This window comes from Anopheles coustani (genome assembly GCF_943734705.1).
Source record: "Anopheles coustani chromosome X unlocalized genomic scaffold, idAnoCousDA_361_x.2 X_unloc_54, whole genome shotgun sequence".
In the NCBI taxonomy this organism is placed as follows: domain Eukaryota; kingdom Metazoa; phylum Arthropoda; class Insecta; order Diptera; family Culicidae; genus Anopheles; species Anopheles coustani.
Window position 1 is genome coordinate 92,501 of NW_026525164.1, and position 18,738 is coordinate 111,238.

Here is an 18,738-nt window from a genome sequence, read left to right on the forward strand (position 1 = left end):
TTGTGATCTAATGGCCCAACCGGGCAAACACTTTGGGTTCGCAAGGACTTAGAGTGCCGGGACGGGTTGGCGGATCCAACACTCTGGGTACCTCCGGGTACTTGGGGTTGGTTGAGGACTTGGTGAACAAACACTTGATATACACTCTCCGGATGTACTTCGGGTATCGCCTGTTGTCCGAGACCACTTGCATGGTTAGCAAGCGTTGTGGTCTAATGGCCCTACCGGGCAAACACTTTGGGTTCGCGAGGACTTAGAGTGCTGGTAGTGGTTGGCGGACCCAACACTCTGGGTACCTCCGGGTACTTGGGGTTGGTTGAGGACTTGGTGAACAAACACTTGATATACACTCTTCGGATGTACTTCGGGTGTCACCTGTTGTCCGAGGCCACTTGCATGGTTAGCAAGCGTTGTGGTCTAATGGCCCTACCGGGCAAATACTTTGGGTTCGCGAGGACTTAGAGTGCTGGTAGTGGTTGGCGGACCCAACACTCTGGGTACCTCCGGGTACTTGGGGTTGGTTGAGAACTTGGTGAAGATACCCCTGTCACCTTGTTCGAGGCCACTTGCATGGTAGCAAGCGTTGTGATACAATGGCCCTACCGGGCAAACACTTTGGGTTCGCAAGGACTTGGAGTGCCGGGACGGGTTGGCGGATCCAACACTCTGGGTACCTCCGGGTACTTGGGGTTGGTTGAGGACTTGGTGAGCAAACACTTGATATACGTTCTTCGGATGTACTTCGGGTGTCACCTGTTGTCCGAGGCCACTTGCATGGTCAACGGTTGAGGTGGTGATGGCGGGTCGGTGCTGTAGGGTGCTGGCCTGTTGGCTGCCTTGGCCGGGTTGGTTGGTTAACACTTGATTGAGCTTGCACCCGAGGGTAATGGCACTTGAAGGTGGGTACCGGCCGGCTGACCTGGTGTGATGGTTGGTTGGTGAACACTTGGCGGTACTTGCACTTGGCTGTGCTTGGACTTGAAGGTGGGATCCGGCTGGCCTAGGCCATTGGTGGTTGGTTGGTGGGTTAGCCCTTAGTTGGGCTGGCTGGCTGGCTGGCCATCGGTGGTGTGGTGTGGTGTGGTGTGTGGAGTCGAGCATCGCGCGCCGTTGCCTTCTTCGGAGTGTTGTGGGTACGCAAGTGCTTGCAGTGCAAAGAGGTTGGTGATGGAGTGACATTGCCTTCACCATGGAGTTGCGGGTACTTAGGTACTTGCAAGGAGATGGTGGTATGGTGGTGTTGCGTGTGTGGTGTTCGATTAGAAAGATATAATTTCTAAGTCCGGATTAGTGCTGTCAGTGGGGCCGCCGCTAACAGGTCCTGCACGGCCACCGTGGGGCTTGACTTGGCGCTATTCCGGACTTGGGGCGATCACGATGTCCCCGTGCGGGACTTAGAAGATGGAAGAACACAAGTACCCTTATCCCATGACTTGTGAGCGATTGGCATACGTTACCACATGAAGAGAAAAATTGGCTAAGTCCCGGATCCATATTATTTGAAGAGAAAAATCGGCTAAGTCCCGGATCCATATTATATGAAGAGAAAAACCGGCTAAGTCCAGGATCCATATCATATGAAGAGAAATATCGGCTAAGTCCAGGATCCATATATAATAACCTAATAATCGGCTAAGTCCAGGATCCGTATTATATGAAGAGAAAAATCGGCTAAGTCCAGGATCCATATATAATAACCTAATAATCGGCTAAGTCCAGGATCCATATTATATGAAGAGAAAAATCGGCTAAGTCCAGGATCCATATATAATAACCTAAAAATCGGCTTAGTCCAGGATCCATATAATATGAAGAGAAAAATCGGCTAAGTCCCAGATTGGGTCTGTCAGACATACACTTTCAAGTTACCACACAAGCAAGCAAGATGGCCTAGTGATTGATCCATATGATATGAAGAGAAAAATCGGCTAAGTCCGAGATTGGGTCTGTCAGACATACACTTCCAAGTTACCACACAAGCAAGCAAGATGGCGTATTGATGGATCCATATGATATGAAGAGAAAAATCGGCTAAGTCCGAGATTGGGTCTGTCAGACATACACTTCCAAGTTACCACACAAGCAAGCAAGATGGCCTAGTGATGGATCCATATGATATGAAGAGAAAAATCGGCTAAGTCCCAGATTGGGTCTGTCGGAAATACACTTCCAAGTTACCACACAAGCAAGCAAGATGGCCTAGTGATGGATCCATATGATATGAAGAGAAAAATCGGCTAAGTCCCAGATTGGGTCTGTCAGAAATACACTTCCAAGTTACCACACAAGCAAGCAAGATGGCCTAGTGATGGATCCATATGATATGAAGAGAAAAATCGGCTAAGTCCAGGATCCATATAATATGAAGAGAAAAATCGGCTAAGTCCCAGATTGGGTCTGTCAGAAATACACTTCCAAGTTACCACACAAGCAAGCAAGATGGCCTAGTGATGGATCCATATGATATGAAGAGAAAAATCGGCTAAGTCCCAGATTGGGTCTGTCAGACATACACTTTCAAGTTACCACACAAGCAAGCAAGATGGCCTAGTGATTGATCCATATGATATGAAGAGAAAAATCGGCTAAGTCCGAGATTGGGTCTGTCAGACATACACTTCCAAGTTACCACACAAGCAAGCAAGTTACCACATGAAGAGAAAGCCGGCAAAGTCCGGGAATGTTACCACATGAACTGGAAAATGGGCAAAAACCTACCTTCACAGGGAACGTGAATAACTAAGGCTGTAGACATTGGATCGACAAGCCAAAGACTGATATGGAAAGGAAATGAGTAGTACTAGCTTTCCTGAGAGTTGCAGAGCTTAGACTGCATATGAACGGAAGATATTAAGCGTCAAAGTCAGAAAAGTTGCCCGAAGGAACACAAGTTCCAACTTAGAGCATGAATACCGCCTAGACGGTAGGAGGTACGGCCAGGCTGAGGAATAAGAAAATGTTGGCCAACATGTTCCCTAACTATCCCCCGAAGACCGCAAAGCAATCCAACATCAACCAAGAAAGTTATAGCCCGATCAAGGAAACACCTACTTTGCACCGATTTTGCACCAAATACATGTACCAAGCACCTTCGGTTGCATACCTGCAGGGGCTTACCATAGTAGGCCATGGAAGACCGATATACCGAACATAATCACTTTCTATCTCCTCGGGTGTTGGAGGTAGCGCTTTGCGGTACAAGAACGAAAGTTAGACCATATCTTGGTGCATCTTTTTGCCCAAAAACACAAGACCCTATCTACCAAGGCAAGAAAGTTGTGTGGGGACAAAATGTCCAAAAGTGCCCAAAGTGGCACACTTGAACCATATATTCGAGAAAAACACAAGTGTGGGCCCGAGCTAGCAAGTTGAAATGTTCTGACCGTCAGTAGCCCTAGTTGAGGTGCACTTATCATTATATGAGGCCAACGTGCCAGCTAGTCTCTAAAGGGGCGATATGGGTGTTCCAAGGTTTGTACCCAATTGAGGAAAAAACAGGGTAAGGTACGGTGTACCGCGAATAACTCGGGCTATAGATGTCCGATCGATGAGTTTGGCATATGTATGGAAAGGTCTCGACGAGACCTAACTACCCTGAAAGTATGAAGGCAAAGACTTGAATGACCGGGAAGTTATTAAGTGCACAAGTGGTAAAGTTGCACCAAAGTCCATGTTACCCGAAGTGGTACATGAACACCCAATATTCGACCAAAACACAAGTTTAGAGACGAGCTAGCGAGCTACATTGTTCAGACCGTCAGTAGCCCGCATCAAGACACGCATTTCATTATATTGAGCCTAGCCGCTAGCTCGACTCGAAGTCGGTCATATGGTTGGTTGATGGTTTGGACCGACCACGTGGTGTACCAAGGTGATGTACCTTTCATGAATTAAAACTCTGGCTGTATGGCACTGAGCGACAAGCTAAGGTGTGATTTGGAATAGTCTTGAGTGGGACTATTTAGGAAAAATGCGAACAAAAAATCACAAAGTCCTTGGGCGAAGCTATTAGCGAAACATAGAGCAAATTGGTACCAAAAACTATGGAAATGGGACTTGAGTCAAAAATAACCGCAAGTTGGAGAAGAGATAGCAAGCTTGCGTAGAACAATTATATTTGGTGCATGGTATCACCAACAAAAAAGTATATGGGGCCAAGGTGCTGGCTGGCCTCCAAAGTGGAGATATGGGCGATCCAAAGTTTGTACCCAAGTACGAACAAGTATGGAAAAAACAGGGTAAGGTACCAAGTACCATTAATAACTTCGGCTGTAGATGGCCGAGCGAGGCAAACGGCTCACCGTTGGAAAGGTCTTGGGGAGACCTATCTACCCTGAAAGTTTCATGAGGCTGAGTTGAAAGACCACGGAGATATTAGGTGATGATGGTCCAATTCGGGGACCAAGTCGCAGGAAATGGCACTTGACCAAAATCACCCTTGGAAGGTGAATACCGGCTTACCGGTAAGAGATAGCGACTTGGCGTAGAATATTCATAAGTTGGGCGTGTAGAGACGCAACTTTTATTATATCGGGCCAACCCGGTCAGGGTGCTCCAAGTCGGTCGTTTGGTCGGTTTATGGTTTGGGCCGACCACGTGGTGTACCAAGTTGAGGTACCTTTCATGAATTATAACTCGGTCAGTTTGCCACCGAGCGACAAGTTCCGGTGTGATTTAGAATTGTCTTGAGTGGGACTATCTAGGAAAAATACGAATAGAAAATCAGCATGTCCATGGCCGAAGCTATTAGTGAAACATATAGCAAAATGGGTCCAAAAACGAATGAAATGGGAATTGGACCAAGAATAACGGCAAGTTGGAGAAGAGATAGCAAGTTGGCGTAGAACAATTATATTTGGTGCATGGCATGACCAACAAAAAAGTATCTGGGGCCAAGGTGCTGGCTGGCCTCCAAAGTGGAGATATGGGCGATCCAAAGTTTGTACCCAAGTACGAACAAGTATGGAAAAAACAGGGTAAGGTACCAAGTACCATTAATAACTTCGGCTGTAGATGGCCGAGCGAGGCAAACGGCTCACCGTTGGAAAGGTCTTGGGGAGACCTATCTACCCTTAAAGTTTCATGAGGCTGAGTTGAAAGACCACGGAGATATTAGGTGATGATGGTCCAATTCGGGGACCAAGTCGCAGGAAATGGCACTTGACCAAAATCACCCTTGGAAGGTGAATACCGGCTTACCGGTAAGAGATAGCGACTTGGCGTAGAATATTCATAAGTTGGGCGTGTAGAGACGCAACTTTCATTATATGGGGGCAACCCGGTCGAGGTGCTCCAAGTCGGTCGTTTGGTCGGTTTATGGTTTGGGCCGACCACGTGGTGTACCAAGTTGAGGTACCTTTCATGAATTATAACTCGGTCAGTTTGCCACCGAGCGACAAGTTCCGGTGTGATTTAGAATTGTCTTGAGTGGGACTATCTAGGAAAAATACAAATAGAAAATCAGCATGTCCATGGCCGAAGCTATTAGTGAAACATATAGCAAAATGGGTAAAAAACGAATGAAATGGGAATTGGACCAAGAATAACGGCAAGTTGGAGAAGAGATAGCAAGTTGGCGTAGAACAATTATATTTGGTGCATGGCATGACCAACAAAAAAGTATATGGGGCCAAGGTGCTGGCTGGCCTCCAAAGTGGAGATATGGGCGATCCAAAGTTTGTACCCAAGTACGAACAAGTATGGAAAAAACAGGGTAAGGTACCAAGTACCATTAATAACTTCGGCTGTAGATGGCCGAGCGAGGCAAACGGCTCACCGTTGGAAAGGTCTTGGGGAGACCTATCTACCCTGAAAGTTTCATGAGGCTGAGTTGAAAGACCACGGAGATATTAGGTGATGATGGTCCAATTCGGGGACCAAGTCGCAGGAAATGGCACTTGACCAAAATCACCCTTGGAAGGTGAATACCGGCTTACCGGTAAGAGATAGCGACTTGGCGTAGAATATTCATAAGTTGGGCGTGTAGAGACGCAACTTTCATTATATGGGGGCAACCCGGTCAGGGTGCTCCAAGTCGGTCGTTTGGTCGGTATATGGTTTGGGCCGACCACATGGTGTACCAAGTTGAGGTATCTTTCATGAATTATAACTCGGTCAGTTTGCCACCGAGCGACAAGTTGCGGTGTGTTTTGGAATGGTCTTGAGTGGGACTATCAAGCAAAAATACAAACAGAATATCAGCTTGTCCATGGCCGAAGCTATTAGTGAAACATATAGCAAAATGGGTCCGAAAACGAATGAAATGGGAATTGGACCAAGAATAACGGCAAGTTGGAGAAGAGATAGCAAGTTGGCGTAGAACAATTATATTTGGTGCATGGCATGACCAACAAAAAAGTATATGAGGCCAAGGTGCTGGCTGGCCTCCAAAGTGGAGATATGGGCGATCCAAAGTTTGTACCCAAGTATGGCAAAAACTGGTAGAGGTACCTTTCATGAATTACTGCTCAGGCTGTATGGCACTTAGCGGGACGCTTGGCTCTGGTATGGAATAGTCTTGAGTGGGACTATCAAGGAAAAATACGAACAAAAAATCACCATGTCCACGGACGAAGGTATTAGCGAATCTTAGAGCGAAATTGCGACCAAGTCGCTGGAAATGGCCCTTGGACCAAGTATACCGTCAAGGCGGTACGAGATAGTGAGTTGACGTAGAACATTTATAAGTTTGCCTCCACGAGACGAAAGTTTAGTTATATGGGGCCAACCCGCTCAGGGTTGTCCAAGTCGGTCATATGGCTGATCGAAATTTTCGACCAAGTACTGAGAAAACAGGGTAAGGTACCGTGTACCTCGAATAACTTTGGCTGTAGATGTCCGAGCGAGGCAAACGGCATAGCGTTGGAAAGGTCTTGAGGTGTTCTAGGCACCCTGAAAGTTTGAAAAGGCTATCTGGAAAACTCGTGGAGATATTAGAGAAACATTGGGCCCAAAAGATACCAAGTCGCAGGAAATGGGCCCTCCAAGAACACCCTAAAATCCCAATTACGGCTAAGTTGCAGGCCAGCTAGCGAAGTGAAATGTTCTAGGCATAACTAGAACACGTTAATGCGCAACTTTTTGAATCAGAACTTTTTTCGATATCTGGCCCCCAAAGGGGGGATATGGGCGATCAAAGGATTTTTCCAAGTTTCGGTACTTTTTACGGTATCGCTCATAGCTCCGGCTGTATGCAAGCAAATGACAATCTAAGACATGATTTGGAAAGGTATTGAGCAGTGCTAACTTACGTTAGAACACAGCGAAGCGCTATCGGTTCATGGCAAGGCCGATATAAGCAGTCAAAGATGAAAAATGTTGACAAAATGAACAAAAATTACCTTGGTACGCGAATAGCGGCCAGGGATGAAGAGGTACGAAGGTGGTGTAGAAGAATTATAATTAGGGCTTGGTACGCTCTAAAAGTTTGCCGAAGACCGCAAAGCGCTCAGACCCATAGAAAGTGGCCATTTGGGCCGAACAGTGCGTGCAAAGAGGTGAAAATGCAAAAATTGCACTTTGGGGGGCGATTTGCGGGGGGAAGGAGGGGTCGGAGGGCAAAATGTCCCTTGACCAAAAAGTCTTATCTCGTCGAGATCTACAACATTGCCGAAGACCGCAAAGCGCTAGCTCGCAATCGAAAAATCGAGAATTTGAAAATTTTCTAAGTCTTGGGCTCCCTAAGGAAAAGTTTCAAAAATCACGTTTGTCCCCAATTTTGAAGGGGAAGGAGTCGGTTCCGGGGCATGGTGTCTTCGGCAAAAAGTCTTATCTTTTTGCGTACTTTCGACTAGTTCAATAAAAATTTTTGACCCAAAATTTGTTCGGCGGACCCCTAGGTCGAAAAACCCGAAAAAAGTCGAAAAAAGTCGAAAATGTCGAAAAATGAGAAAACCTCATATTCGGACTCTACACGAGCCCCAGATATTGAAAAGTGAAATCCGCGGTCGATTTGGAACAAAAAATTTACCTAGGCAAAGTTGTATGGAGGTAGGGACCCCTGAGAAAAAAGTTTGGTCCCGAGGCTCCTTGGACCACCAAGTCCCTAGGTCGGACCAAAATCGGAAAAAATCCGACCAAAGTCGAAAGTGTCGAAAATTTTAAAAAACCCCTTTTGGGGCCCTATGGCCTCCCTAGATAATGAAAAGTGAGGTCCGCGGCCGATCCGGAAGAAAAACTTGACCTAGGCAAACTTGTATGACGGTGGGGACCCAAAAAAATTTCGATGAGTGTAGTTTAGACAGGCCGGAAAATGTATCGGTGGTCCGTATCAAGGGACGTCTTTTAGTTCCATGGGGTGGTGGTCGTCGAACAAAGTCGCCTAGGTCGACCACCAGAAAGACCAGTCGTGTTGTAATGGATGTTTTGACCACTTTACTAGGGAAACCTAGTAGGTCGAAGCAAATTTGGGGTTCGAGATGAGTTGGTGAAAGTTGGTCCAACCTAGGTGTGCTTGGTGGAGGTTGACCATGAAAGTAGAGCATGATAGGAATGACCATAACTTTGGTTCTAGATGTCGGATCGGTACACTTGAGGCAGTTTTGGAAAGGTGAAGGCCTGCTCTAGCTATGTTTCCTACCAAGCTGAGCGCCTACTAGTGACCCGGAGGAGGTATTAAGGGTCAAAGGCAAAAAGGGGTACCCTAAAGTGCATGTGACCAAGAAAATGGGAAAAACGGTATCGCCTATAGCTCAGGCTGTATGGCTCGGATCGGAAAGCTTGGATATGCGTTGGAAAGGTCTTGACGAGCGCTAGCTATGTGTCCTACCAAGCGAAGCGCTAGGTGTTGAGCAAGTCGGTCATATTAGAGGGCAAAGGTGAAAAATGGTGGTTTAGAGGCGAAAATTCACCTTATGATCGAAAATAGCGGGCGAACGATAAGAGCTACGAACACGGCGTAGAACAATCATAAGTACGTTACCACAAGACCTAACTTTGGCCAATATAGAGCGAGAAGATCGGAGGTACCCATCAGGGTGATATGGCTGGTTCAAAGTTGGACCAAAACGAGACTTGAGAAATGGGTTGAAACACGGTATCGCGAATAACTCAGGCTGTATGGAACGGATCGACAAGCTAAGATCAGTGTTGGAAAGGTCGAACCAAGCGCTAACTATAATCCCAAACAACCGAAGCGCTAAGTGTTGAGCAAAACTGAGTTATTAAGCGACAAAGTCGAAAAATAATACCAAAATGGCCAAAAATCACACAAGACCAAGAATACCGAGCAGGCGGTAAGAGATAGCGGGATGACGTAGAATACTTATAAGTTTGCCTCTACAAGACCTAAAAGTCGGCCATAGACAGCAAGAAGATCGGACCACTCTGGAAGGGTGATACGAGTGGTCAAAAATTGGCAAAAATGAAACATGGCTAAAATGGATTTGACTTGTGCACCATGTAGCTCCGGCTATATGGCATGGATTGTAAAGCTAGGATATGTTTTGGAAAGGTAACACCCAGCGCTAGATACGACTAGAAGAAAGCAAAGCGCTAACTAGCATGATTTGGAAGTTATTAAGCGTCAAAGTCGAAAAATGTTACCAAAATTGAAACTCGAGTACATTGGGCCAAAAAGTACAAGTTGTGAAAATTGGACTTACGAGTAAAATACCGAGCAGGCGGTAAGAGATAGAGACTTGGTGTAGAATAATTATAAGTTGGGCATGTTATAACCTATATTTGACCCGAACATAGTGTCGAGATCGGTGGTACCCAAAAGGGTGGTACAGGTGTTAGATGGTTTTCCCAGAGCATAAGCTCCACATGATATGGAAAACGGGAAACATCATAACTTCGGCTGTATTGCATGGAATGGAACGAACAAGGTATCGATGGAAAGAGAAAAGGTAGCGCTAACTATAATTCCTACCAAGCAAAGCGCTAGCATGTGACCGTTCGGGTGTTATTGTGAGTCAAAGTCAGAAATTGTTACCACGAGAGGCGAAAATCCGACTATGTCCAAAAATACCGGGCTGGCGGTAAGAGATACGGCTTGGCCGTAGAACATTTATAAGTTGGCCAAGACAAGACCTAAGTTTCGTCCATAGACGACAAGAAGATCGAAGATACCTGAAGGTGAGATATGGGCGTCCCAAAGTGGGCCTTTGAAAAAGTGACAAACTTCCCTTATAACAGCATACACCAAATATCTCTGGCTCTATGGCACCGAATAAGAAGTTGAGCTCAGCGATAGAAAGGTGATAGTCAGCGCTAAATATCATACGAACAGAGTGAAGCGCTAAAGGGAAAGGATCTTGGTGATATAAGGTGACAAAGTCGAGAAAAGTTGCCTCAAAATCATGAAAAATGTGAAAAAATGGCTAAGTCCCGGGTGCCTTAAGGGCAGGTTGATCGAATGTACCGAGCTGGCGGTACGAGATAGAGACTTGGTGTAGAACAATTATATGTTTGGCATGGCAAGACCTACATTTGGTCAATACAAAGTGAGAAGATCAAAGAAACCCGTAAGGGTGATATTGGTGTCCAAAGGTAAAAAGCACTAAGTCAAGAAGTCAGTATGCGATGAAACACGGACCAAGAGTACCAAGCAATTGGTGCAAGTTAGAGCCTTAATGGTTCAAGATAGAGACTTGGTGTAGAACAATTATAAGTTTGGCATAGCAAGACCTACATTTGGTCAATACATGGTGCGAAGATCAAAGATACCCGTAAGGGTGATATTGGTGTCCAAAGGTAAAAAACACTAAGTCTTGGGAAACTTATATGAAGAAAAAGGACCCTGATGGGTCATATGGAATTGATCGAAAAATCGGCTAAGTCCCAAAATGATGATGTCAGAACTACACTCATGTGTTACCACACCAAGCAAGGCAAACTTATATGAAGCAAAAGACCCTGATGGGTCATATGGTATTTTACGAAAAATCGGCTAAGTCCCAAAATGACGATGTCAGAACTACACTCATGTGTTACCACACCAAGCAAGGCAAACTTATATGAAGCAAAGGACCCTGATGGGTCATATGGTATTTTACGAAAAATCGGCTAAGTCCCAAAATGATGATGTCAGAACTACACTCAAATGTTACCACACCAAGCAAGGCAAACTTATATGAAGGAAAGGACCCTGACGGGTCATATGGTATTTTACGAAAAATCGGCTAAGTCCCAAAATGGGGATGTCAGAACTACACTCAAATGTTACCACACCAAGCAAGGCAAACTTATATGAAGCAAAGGACCCTGATGGGTCATATGGTATTTTACGAAAAATCGGCTAAGTCCCAAAATGGGGATGTCAGAACTACACTCAAATGTTACCACACCAAGCAAGGCAAACTTATATGAAGGCAAGGACCCTGATGGGTCATATGGTATTTTACGAAAAATCGGCTAAGTCCCAAAATGGGGATGTCAGAACTACACTCAAATGTTACCACACCAAGCAAGGCAAACTTATATGAAGCAAAGGACCCTGATGGGTCATATGGTATTTTACGAAAAATCGGCTAAGTCCCAAAATGGGGATGTCAGAACTACACTCAAATGTTACCACACCAAGCAAGGCAAACTTATATGAAGCAAAGGACCCTGATGGGTCATATGGTATTTTACGAAAAATCGGCTAAGTCCCAAAATGGGGATGTCAGAACTACACTCAAATGTTACCACACCAAGCAAGGCAAACTTATATGAAGCAAAGGACCCTGATGGGTCATATGGTATTTTACGAAAAATCGGCTAAGTCCCAAAATGATGATGTCAGAACTACACTCAAATGTTACCACACCAAGCAAGGCAAACTTATATGAAGCAAAGGACCCTGATGGGTCATATGGTATTGATTGAAAAATCGGCTAAGTCCCAAAATGGGGATGTCAGAACTACACTCAAATGTTACCACACCAAGCAAGGCAAACTTATATGAAGGAAAGGACCCTGATGGGTCATATGGTATTGATCGAAAAATCGGCTAAGTCCCAAAATGGGGATGTCAGAACTACACTCAAATGTTACCACACCAAGCAAGGCAAACTTATATGAAGCAAAGGACCCTGATGGGTCATATGGTATTGATCGAAAAATCGGCTAAGTCCCAAAATGGGGATGTCAGAACTACACTCAAATGTTACCACACCAAGCAAGGCAAACTTATATGAAGCAAAGGACCCTGATGGGTCATATGGTATTGATCGAAAAATCGGCTAAGTCCCAAAATGGGGATGTCAGAACTACACTCAAATGTTACCACACCAAGCAAGGCAAACTTATATGAAGGCAAGGACCCTGATGGGTCATATGGTATTTTACGAAAAATCGGCTAAGTCCCAAAATGGGGATGTCAGAACTACACTCAAATGTTACCACACCAAGCAAGGCAAACTTATATGAAGCAAAGGACCCTGATGGGTCATATGGTATTTTACGAAAAATCGGCTAAGTCCCAAAATGGGGATGTCAGAACTACACTCAAATGTTACCACACCAAGCAAGGCAAACTTATATGAAGCAAAGGACCCTGATGGGTCATATGGTATTTTACGAAAAATCGGCTAAGTCCCAAAATGGTGATGTCAGAACTACACTCAAATGTTACCACACCAAGCAAGGCAAACTTATATGAAGCAAAGGACCCTGATGGGTCATATGGTATTTTACGAAAAATCGGCTAAGTCCCAAAATGGGGATGTCAGAACTACACTCATGTGTTACCACACCAAGCAAGGCAAACTCATATGAAGCAAAGGACCCTGATGGGTCATATGGTATTGATTGAAAAATCGGCTAAGTCCCAAAATGGGGATGTCAGAACTACACTCAAATGTTACCACACCAAGCAAGGCAAACTTATATGAAGGAAAGGACCCTGATGGGTCATATGGTATGGATCGAAAAATCGGCTAAGTCCCAAAATGGGGATGTCAGAACTACACTCAAATGTTACCACACCAAGCAAGGCAAACTTATATGAAGGCAAGGACCCTGATGGGTCATATGGTATTTTACGAAAAATCGGCTAAGTCCCAAAATGGGGATGTCAGAACTACACTCAAATGTTACCACACCAAGCAAGGCAAACTTATATGAAGCAAAGGACCCTGATGGGTCATATGGTATTGATTGAAAAATCGGCTAAGTCCCAAAATGGGGATGTCAGAACTACACTCAAATGTTACCACACCAAGCAAGGCAAACTTATATGAAGCAAAGGACCCTGATGGGTCATATGGTATTTTACGAAAAATCGGCTAAGTCCGAAAATGATGATGTCAGAACTACACTCAAATGTTACCACACCAAGCAAGGCAAACTTATATGAAGGAAAGGACCCATATGGGTCATATGGCATTTTACGAAAAATCGGCTAAGTCCCAAAATGAGGATGTCAGAACTACACTAAAAAGTTACCACACCAAGCAAGGCAAACTTATATGAAGGAAAGGACCCATATGGGTCATATGGCATTTTACGAAAAATCGGCTAAGTCCCAAAATGAGGATGTCAGAACTACACTAAAAAGTTACCACACCAAGCAAGGCAAAGTACCTAGGTGAACCCTAGGAAGAAACACGGACCAAGTCAGATGGCCTAAGTCAAGAGAACAAGTGACCTAGGCAAAGTTGTATGGCGCTGAGGACCCTGAAAAATCTGGTTAGTGTAGTTTAGACAGGGTAGGTTTTTAGGTCGGCCGAACCCCCTTATTTTGGGTTTTGGCCTCATCAAGAAGCTACACCTAGGCAAACTGCCTAGGGTGAAAGTGCGAAGACCAATCGAATAGTAAGACAAGTTTTGACCGATCGCCCTAGGCAAGCTTGTATGAAGAAAGGGACCCTAAGGGTCATATGGAAATACATGAAAAATCGGCTAAGTCCCAAAATTGGGATGTCTGAACTACACTAAAAAGTTACCACATCAAGCAAGGCAAAGTACCTAGGTGAACCCTAGGAAGAAACACGGACCAAGTCAGATGGCCTAAGTCAAGAGTGCAAGTGACCTAGGCAAAGTTGTATGACGGTGAGGACCCTGAAAAATCTGGTTAGTGTAGTTTAGACAGGGGAGGTTTTTGGGTCGGCTGAACCTCCTTATTTTGGGTTTTGACCTCCTCAAGAAGCTACACCTAGGCAAACTGCCTAGGGTGAAAGTGCGAAGACCAATCGAATAGTAAGACAAGTTTTGACCGATCGCCCTAGGCAAGCTTGTATGAAGAAAGGGACCCTATGGGTCATATGGAAATACATGAAAAATCGGCTAAGTCCCAAAATTGGGATGTCTGAACTACACTAAAATGTTACCACATCAAGCAAGGCAAAGTACCTAGGTGAACCCTAAGAAGAAACACGGACCAAGTCAGATGGCCTAAGTCAAGAGTACAAGTGACCTAGGCAAAGTTGTATGGCGCTGAGGACCCTGAAAAATCGGGTTAGTGTAGTTCAGACAGGGGAGGTTTTTGGGTCGGCTGAACCTCCTTATTTTGGGTTTTGACCTCCTCAAGAAGCTACACCTAGGCAAACTGCCTAGGGTGAAAGTGCGAAGACCAATCGAATAGTAAGACAAGTTTTGACCGATCGCCCTAGGCAAGCTTGTATGAAGAAAGGGACCCTATGGGTCATATGGAAAATCCATGAAAAATCGGCTAAGTCCCAAAATTGGGATGTCTGAACTACACTAAAAAGTAACCACATCAAGCAAGGCAAAGTACCTAGGTGAACCCTAAGAAGAAACACGGACCAAGTCAGATGGCCTAAGTCAAGAGTACATGTGACCTAGGCAAAGTTGTATGGCGCTGAGGACCCTGAAAAATCGGGTTAGTGTAGTTCAGACAGGGGAGGTTTTTGGGTCGGCTGAACCTCCTTATTTTGGGTTTTGACCTCCTCAAGAAGCTACACCTAGGCAAACTGCCTAGGGTGAAAGTGCGAAGACCAATCGAATAGTAAGACAAGTTTTGACCGATCGCCCTAGGCAAGCTTGTATGAAGAAAGGGACCCTTAGGGTCATATGGAAATTCATGAAAAATCGGCTAAGTCCCAAAATTGGGATGTCAGAACTACACTATAAAGTTACCACATCAAGCAAGGCAAAGTACCTAGGTGAACCCTAGGAAGAAACACGGACCAAGTCAGATGGCCTAAGTCAAGAGTATAAGTGACCTAGGCAAAGTTGTATGGCGCTGAGGACCCTGAAAAATCGGGTTAGTGTAGTTAAGACAGGGGAGGTTTCAGGGTCGGCTGGACCTCCTTATTTCGGGTTTTGGCCTCCTCAAGAAGACAGACCTAGGCGAATTGCCTAGGGTGAAACTGCGAAGACCAATCGAATAGTAAGACAAGTTTTGACCGATCGCCCTAGGCAAGCTTGTATGAAGAAAGGGACCCTATGGGTCATATGGAAATACATGAAAAATCGGCTAAGTCCCAAAATTGGGATGTCTGAACTACACTAAAAAGTTACCACATCAAGCAAGGCAAAGTACCTAGGTGAACCCTAGGAAGAAACACGGACCAAGTCAGATGGCCTAAGTCAAGAGTACAAGTGACCTAGGCAAAGTTGTATGGCGCTGAGGACCCTGAAAAATCGGGTTAGTGTAGTTCAGACAGGGGAGGTTTCTGGGTCGGCCGAACCTCCTTATTTCGGGTTTTGGCCTCCTCAAGAAGACAGACCTAGGCGAACTGCCTAGGGTGAAAGTGCGAAGACCAATCGAATAGTAAGACAAGTTTTGACCGATCGCCCTAGGCAAGCTTGTATGAAGAAAGGGACCCTATGGGTCATATGGAAATATACGAAAAATCGGCTAAGTCCCAAAATTGGGATGTCAGAACTACACTATAAAGTTACCACATTAGCAAGGCAGACTTGTATGAAGAACGGGATCCTGGTGAAAGTAGCAAATATCCCAAACCGAACATGAATATTATACACACAAGAGTACGAACATAAAGGAACACGGACCAAGCGTACCGAGAGAATCGGTACTATAGAACCCTCGTGGTTCTACACAAAGACTTTATGTTAGGGGTTCAAGCCCCATAGTACTCAAACGGTGACAGTAGCAAATATCCCAAAACGAACGTGAATCTTATTCACAAGAGTACGAACATAAAGGAACACGGACCAAGCGTACCGAGAGAATCGGTACTATAGAGCCCTCGTGGTTCTACACAAAGACTTTATGTTCGGGGTTCACACCCCAAATCGAACGTGGAATTTACTTTCTGATGGTCATGCGGTCGTCCAAAGGGGTCTAGTATCCTGGGATGACAAGCATCACGGGCACAGCTCGTATCAAAACAGTCGAAGAGGCCCGCGAAAGCTTGCTTTCCATGGCTATGCGATGCACAAATTGAGTTTACTCACCGTAGTATAAAACGAACGAACCGAACCTATCCGAGTAGGGATAATGGGCGCAGTAACATACTTCTGTGACCCAGCGAGAGTTGAACGAGGTGACATGAACTGTCAGTGGCTTATATCAGATGGGATACATACATGAGATTGCTTTCAAATCTACACTCGAAAACCTAACCAAGTAAAAGCGAACGTGGGGAGGATTCGAAACTGGTAACGAAATCTTAAGCTGGAAAGAGTCATCACTATGGATACATATTATGCGAAACCAATCAAGTGCTCAGTACTGATCCAAAACCTAAGAGCACTAGTGAACACCTTATTCTCACCCTAGTTCACATCCAAGTGATCGACCACGTGTGTGAAGCAAAGACCAATCGAATTCCTCAATGAACCGAACACTATGAACAAATGGCCAAAAACGTTATAACTATCCAAACATCCTACTATCTAGCGAAAGTCATCACGATGGAACCATACCATGATCTTTAACCTATAGCGCTCACCATATTCCTACCCAGAGTGCAAGTGAACAGATTGCCCACCCGTACCCAGTTCACAACCACGTGATCGACTAACATACCGAGGTTACCACAAGTCAAAGTTATACGTTTACAAGCGCAAGACCAATCGAAAACCCCGAAAGCAATCTCGACCCAAAATGTATTATCCGTGAGTGTAGTCGAGTCTCGTACTCGTCATCTGTAATCGTCGGATAGAATATCCAGTACACGGTTGTCTTTCCAAATGAAATCTACATACAGAACTCGCTCTTGGCAAATGGGTGGCAATGGCGCAATCAGGAGCGAGTTCCCGTCCGGGTGCCAAGTGATTGGCAAATGTCTGGGGGAAAGCAACCATATGTTGATTTGTCTGTTAGTGTACTGGGTGTTTGAGGTATGTAGTATCCACGCTTGGTTGGGTGTGTCAGAGGACCATGGATGCGTTCACAACCCCAATTGGGGTACATCGGGAATGATTTTGTGGAACCGATGTGCCCGGCACACACTAAGTTTTGTTGCAAGTTAATAGTGTGCCATGTCCGGGGGGGTTGTGATTAAACTCTGGTGAATTGCGTACTGTGGTGATTGGGGTATGAAAGCCCCGCAGTTGCAATGATCGGACGCGCCTAGCGTGTCCTTTAGTTGATGGTAGGGAAATGAAGGCCCTTGTCAGCTCACCTAAGTATTCATGGAAGTTTGGCATAAGGTCGCTGTGGTAGGGGTATGAAGGCCCCGTCAGCGCATGCACAATCGGGCGCACGAGCGCTTAGCGGAGTCGAATGCCGCTCAAGTGCCTGTCCGGTGCATCGGGTGTGTGTGTGATACGAGGGCAATGAGGTTCGCACGGGGGCTCGCCTCCCGTGTGCTACCGGACTTGACAACATATAGAACGTGGTGTTTGCTCCTCCGGGTGCAATGGGACAATGAACATTCGAACGCAAAGTCGGAATTCTGGTTGATCCTACCAGTAATATACGCTCGTCTCAAAGGTTAAGCCATGCATGTCTAAGTACAAACAGATTTAATGTGAAACCGCATAAGGCTCAGTATAACAGCTATAATTTACGAGATCATCAACCTAGTTACTTGGATAACTGTGGAAAATCTAGAGCTAATACATGCAACATGCCAGGACCCTCGCGGGAACTGGTGCACTTATTAGTCAAACCAATCGCGGGTTCTCCGTGTCATTGAGTTGAAGTCTGGATAATGATGCTGATCGTATGGTCTCGCACCGACGACAGATCTCGCAAATATCTGCCCTATCAACTATGGATGGTAGTATAGAGGACTACCATGGTTGCAACGGGTAACGGGGAATCAGGGTTCGATTCCGGAGAGGGAGCCTGAGAAATGGCTACCACATCCAAGGAAGGCAGCAGGCGCGTAAATTACCCAATCCCGGGACGGGGAGGTAGTGACGAGAAATAACAATATGAAACTCTTTAATGATGTTTCATAATTGGAATGAGTAGAGCATAAATCCTTCTACGAGGATCAAGTGGAGGGCAAGTCTGGTGCCAGCAGCCGCGGTAATTCCAGCTCCACTAGCGTATATTAAAATTGTTGCGGTTAAAACGTTCGAAGTTGATACTTGTCCAACACAGTCCGGCTCCGCCGACCCGGTCAACCCGTGGTCGGTGGGCCAAGTCGGAATCTGGTTGCGACTCAATGGTGTGGTAGGGCACCAAGTCTGTGTCATGGTGTGCCCTTCAACGGGTGCAAGTGTAACATAGAGCTCGACCGCTCACGTTTACCTTGAACAAATTAGAGTGCTTAAAGCAGGGTGCCCAAACGCCCTAGAATAATCTTGCATGGAATAATGGAATACGACCTTGGTCTAATCTTTCATTGGTTTGTACTCAGACCGGAGGTAATGATTAACAGAAGTAGTTGGGGACACTAGTATTACGGCGCGAGAGGTGAAATTCGT